We start from the raw sequence: 5,622 nt of genomic DNA, 5'->3' as shown, positions 1-5,622 counted from the left end.
CTGATGTACCTGGTGAACTGGAAGGGGTTACTAGAGGTGTTTTGTGGGGTGCCACTGACATTCTGTCTCTTTGGGTGTTGGTTACTTGGGTGTGTTCACATTGTGAAAATTCATCCAGCGGTTCACTTTTAGTCAAACACAAGCTTTAATATACCACTTTAATCAACAAAAATATTCACATTTTGTCATGATATTCTGAGTGCCTGGAATATAATCTTTGAACTTTAGGAGGCTTAGAGATTGTCTGAATCTAATCTCATTCTTTTACTAGTACCCCAAATAATTTAAGACAGAAATAAATCAAGCAAATGAGCATTAAATTATTTGTTTTTGTTTTGACAGATTTAGGGGATACATAGAATGGAATGTGAAATCCTGTAATTTGCAGCAGCATGGATGAAGTGGAGGCCATTATCTTAAGTGAATAATTAAATGTTTTGATAGTAAAAAATCAATGAATGACCTTCTATTTGGGTGAGATCATCAGTGTGGGAAGACGGCGGCAGTATACCCAGAACTAGCACAAGTGAACAAATGGAGGTAGGAGTGCTAGAATGGTACTGATAAGTAAGAGTAAGTACTCCAGTTTCATGGGAGTGTCAGGAAGAACTGGGGTCTGGATGAAAAGCAGGGGTCAATGACAGTAGACCTTCACTTGTAGATTTAAGAGTTTGAAATTTTACTGCTTAAGTAATGAGCTATTGATATTTTTGCGGTAATACGATTAGAGTTGTTTTCAAGAATATAAGGTTAGGGAGGTGAGCAGAAGATTAGATCAGCATCTAGTGTGTGAAATGATTGGTGTTATGTGTAGTTATATTAGATTATTGGGATATATGGTCCAGGGAGAGAAAAGTCCACCTGAACTCAAGTTATGGTAGTGGAATGGAGAAGACAGAATGGAAAGAATAAATCCTTTCTGGGTGTATTTAAAGGAATATGACAAGTGTACATTTTAGCAACATCTCTTATATGATTGTAGCATGAAGAGAATCCAACTTCTGCTGTTACACTTGAATTAGAATGATGAGATGATCCATAGAAATAAAGTGAGAAGGGGTCGGCTCAACATCTTTATGTCACTTTTTCCACTTTGAAACCAGATTGATATTTTTTTAGCTATTACACACTTTAGGCCAGATGACCCAAATTCTCTGTCCTCAATCTTTACTGAAAGAGGAACTCACTTGCTATGTTGCAAACCACATTTTAAAAGTAAATAGAAAGCTAAAATATTGTTGGAAACTAGATATCAATAGAAAATTAAGCAAAATAGATGTTATTATCTTTATGTGAAATTATTGCTAAACAGATAATGAAATAACTTAGAAGAAAAAGAGAGATGTAAATGATTCTGAGCACCATTTTGTACCAGAGGGTCATCTGAGCATTTGTATAGCAAGCAAGGCAAACTACAGATAAGCCATGTTGTTCGTAAAGGGGATTATGATAAAAATATTGCACAGTATTGTGAAATTTATAGCATTTAAAGTCTTATTTAATTGCTCCTGACAATAGCTATGTGATTAAGGTATTATTTTTCTAATTCATATACAGGAATGCAGAAAACTTTACAGATATGTTTTTACATATTATTTCAGCAAAATGTTTTCTTTAATATGTAATCTAAAATACTCTGCATTTCTAAGTTGTGTTATATATTCACTTTTGGTCAAATTTCTTACCATAGGAACACATCTCTAATATAATAGTGCAAATCAATGGAAAACATGATTCATTTAACAAAATTTTAATAAATGTATTGCAAGATTATATTTTTAAAAGTACATTTTATCTGTAGTTAGATTTTTTTAAAAAAGTAATTTACATTTGATTTAAGGAGGACATTTTTTCTCATTAAGGTACACTACTGACAAATCCACAAGACAATGTGTTTTGGGAGGCTAGGTGTATTAAATTATATATGGTCACTTAGGGAATCGTTCAAGGAAATACTAACAGTCACAGTATAAGCCCATAGGTATTATGGCAAGTACATCCATCATGTGAGAACAATTGTCCTTAATAAAGCCTTATTGCCAACTACAAAGAGCTTTCAAAGCATTTTCCACTTGGATTATTGTCTTACAGTTTTCAAAGATTTACTTTCTGGCTTAGGAAATAAAAAAATAAATGTCAAAACCCAAAGTGTGCAGTTCTGAAACAAATATTTAGATCTGACTGATCCTTGCTATAAGAACATAAGAAAAATAAGACATGTAGAAATGAGTTTAACTCTTCAAATACAGTAGATCAAATAGTCATTTGATACAAAAGATATTTAAGAAAAATATAACGCCTTTTTCCAAGAGCATTCATTGAGCACTTAATCTTATAAAACCTTGTGACTGAGTTCTTGTCTCACTACTTTGACCTTCTATTTCTCCTATGTTATCATTTAAATTTTTGCAAGTTTTATTCAGGCCTTCCCAGAATAATTGGAAGATTTCTGATTGTAAGAAATATGCATTAAATTTCTTTGAACATGAAGATTGTGTAGCAGAGTAAGTAATCATTTGATAAATACACTTAATACAAATTCTTTTTCGTCTATTTGAAAATTATAAAGATTTTACTTGAATTACTAGCTAACATCCAAGTACTATCTTTGTACTAGGCACTGTGTTTGGTGTAGGTTATCTAATTTATTCTTTAAAATATAGCTATTCATGAAATAATGCTACTAACAATATTGTTAGTATTCCCCATGAAAAGTAAGACATATAATTTGAGTAACTTATTTAGAACCCCACAGCTATTTAGGCAGAGAGATAATTTTAAATTCTGGAAATTGGATGCCAGAGTGTTATTATGACTTTATACCTAGTCCACTCTTTCTTAATTAATGCCTTAGCTTTCACATACATGAGAGTTTGTGAATTCAACTAATATTATAATTCAGCAAGGTGCAAAATGCATCCCTGGAATTAGTTTTCTGTGTGCTCCGCAGCATAGCTACAAGTAATAAGGGACTGTTCTGTACACTCACACAAGGATTCTGAATTTCATCCTGTGCTTTGAAACCCATAAGGCCTGGGCTTTCTCATCTCCAATTTCATTACTAGGCCTGTCAGATGTAGCCATTCTACTCGGTGGGCCTACCATTCCTCATTCTATTTAAGCGGATCTATGACAACAGCCACCTGCTCTCTGGACTTCATCTTCAGGAGGCCCAGGTTCCAACCGGTCACTGCTTGTGGTTGTTTAAAGATTCTTTCTCATTGACCACCACTTTCATATCTCTGAACGTGGGTAGGAGTCTCAGCACTTTCGCTCCATTCAATTCAAAATATTTACATTCCTCTGAGTCTGTATTTTTAAATCTGATTTCTGTGTAACTTAGGGGTCTTTGGTTGCAGGAAACAGAAAATGACTGAGAAACTGAGAAGAAAAGAGAAGTAAAAAATAAGAGAGAAATGAGAGGAGATTTTTATTGGAAGGACATTGGGGTACCTCTCCAAATTCAAGCAAAAGCATTTTTTTGAAGACAAGGACACAGGCTCTCCTGTTATCTCCTCAATAGTAACATGTGGCTTTTTTACTTGGTTTCTTAGTATTAGATAACTCAAATCTTATTTAAATCTCAATCTTTTACCCTGGTCATCACTGATAATACTGAAATTTCAAGGACAAAGAATCTGTTACTGAATGTAACTCACTTTAGTGGTCCAAGGGGTGCAAGCCTGTTGAAAAGCAAAGAAAGAAATGTATTCATGTGAGAAACAATAGCTACCTAAATTCCCGCACCATACTTTCTTTTTAAAAATACGTGATTTCTAAAATGGCCCCCCTGAACTGAACTCTTTTCTATGATGCGATCTTAAATGGGCTTTTCCCTCTCAATGGGAGCTAACCCAAAGTCATGTCCAAAAGCTAAACATAAAAAGGATATCACTGTTCTTTGTGTCTGATATCTCTGAGTGGCATCTATTTTCCTCTAGTTCTGTCATGGTTCTCTTGTGAGATTGTACAAAATATAGGTGAGCCACATACCTAACCCCCACCATTATCTCCTGTGTACAAGAGAAGAAAAAAAAAGAAATATTTTAATACATATCATATTTAATGGTAATAACAATCACTTCAATACCCTTATGCATATATTACAATATTTCACTTATTGCTGTGTTAGGAAAAGGGAGGCTCAGTGGCTTTTGCTTTTACTTGGTACTGTAATAGCCTTTACTCTATGTACCAGGAAGCCAGTATGGAATTCTGCAATATGCTGTGATAGTGATTCAAACCATGAATAAAGGAAATATGAAGCTATCCTCAGAGTGGGGCTTAGACCACACAGAACTGATTGTGAGATTAATTTACTTTGAATTCTGTTTACCACCCTTAAGCCTTTAATATTGTTAAAAGTTTTGGTCTGCATACTCAAGAACAGTGTTTTATTGGAGCTAGTGCATGAAAATTATAATTAGCTCTCCTTTTCAGTTGCACAGTTACTTAGGAAAGTACCCATAATTATCTAAGGGAGATTAGGGAATGGCCCATATTACATGTATCCAACGAATAAAGGCAAATCAACCTTATGGATAAAAGGAGGACTAAGACTTCTAATCAAACTGTTTTCTTACTCACTATTGTTTGAGAATATTTTTCCCTTAGGGGACATATGCACTTTTTGATATTAAGATTCAAATAAAATTTAGAGGTAGACATCCCATCCCAAACAAACAAGACAATCAAACAAATAATTTCCTGTAAAGATTTCTATCCAGGAATACGACTGATTTTTTAGCACTAAATAGTTTTCTATTTATTACCGCATCTGTTATAACATTATAGAAATCTTGGATTTACAATGGATCAATAAGTGAAAAAATTAATTTAAAAATTCATTATCAAGTTATCCAGCGGATGCAGGTTTATCCCGAATTGGCGTTCAGCCTGGGAGGATTCTTGGCTTCACTCAGGCAAGAATTCAAGCGCCAGCCAGCAGTGAAAGAAAGAAGTTTATTGGAGCAACAGCATACAGCAAAATAGCTGCTCCGTAGACAGAGCAGGGCTGACCCAAAGACAGAGTTCCCGGGAGTAGCGGTGTGCAGCCGTATCACTGTCCCACAGAGCAGTGCTTCCTTATAGGCAGAGTGGCCCGGAGTAGTGGTGTACAGCAAAGTGGCTGCTCCATAGGCAGAACAGACCAGAGCAGCAGCAGCCGCAGCAGTGTACCCAAACAGAGCAGTCCAGAGGGGCAGTCCGGGTAGATTGCTGGCCAGCTATATTTATCCTTACTGTTAATTCTATGCTAATTAAGGGGCTGGTTTTCAGAATTTTATAGGAAAGGGGTGGGGAAATTCCTGAAACCATATAAGATAACTTCTGGATCGTTGTCATGGCATTTTTAAACAGTTATGTTTAAAAATAGCGCTGGTGGTCTTTAATCAGTGAAGGCAACTGGAGGTTGCTTTTGTCGCCATCTGCTAGTTTCCCCTTGTTTCTTTACTGCATTCTGCTTTGATCGGCAGGGTCATGATTATTGCTCAGAAAATAAGTCCTGCTGATTTCCTACCTCACTTTGATATCTTGGACACTTAAAAATGGTAACAAACATTAACACGCTGTTTGAGCCATGGATTTTTTAAAAAAATTCAGACTATTCTGTAATCCCAGCAT

At 35.3% G+C, this 5,622-nt stretch overlaps 1 long non-coding RNA gene across 1 annotated transcript; it reads right to left on the bottom strand.

Moving 5' to 3' along the window:
- Positions 1-1,773: 1,773 nt before the first annotated feature.
- On the bottom strand, positions 1,774-5,061 carry LOC109026169 (uncharacterized). Its single transcript, XR_002005126.3, has 3 exons — positions 4,810-5,061; positions 3,660-3,683; positions 1,774-3,381 (listed from the first exon to the last, which is right to left on the bottom strand). It is a non-coding gene; the product is annotated as an uncharacterized lncRNA (long non-coding RNA).
- Between the last annotated feature and the right edge of the window lie 561 nt (positions 5,062-5,622).

This window comes from Gorilla gorilla, chromosome 2 (genome assembly GCF_029281585.2).
Source record: "Gorilla gorilla gorilla isolate KB3781 chromosome 2, NHGRI_mGorGor1-v2.1_pri, whole genome shotgun sequence".
Classification (NCBI taxonomy): Eukaryota; Metazoa; Chordata; class Mammalia; order Primates; family Hominidae; genus Gorilla; species Gorilla gorilla.
The sequence above is the reverse complement of the archived record's forward strand: the minus strand, read 5'-3'. Positions and strand labels throughout refer to the sequence as shown.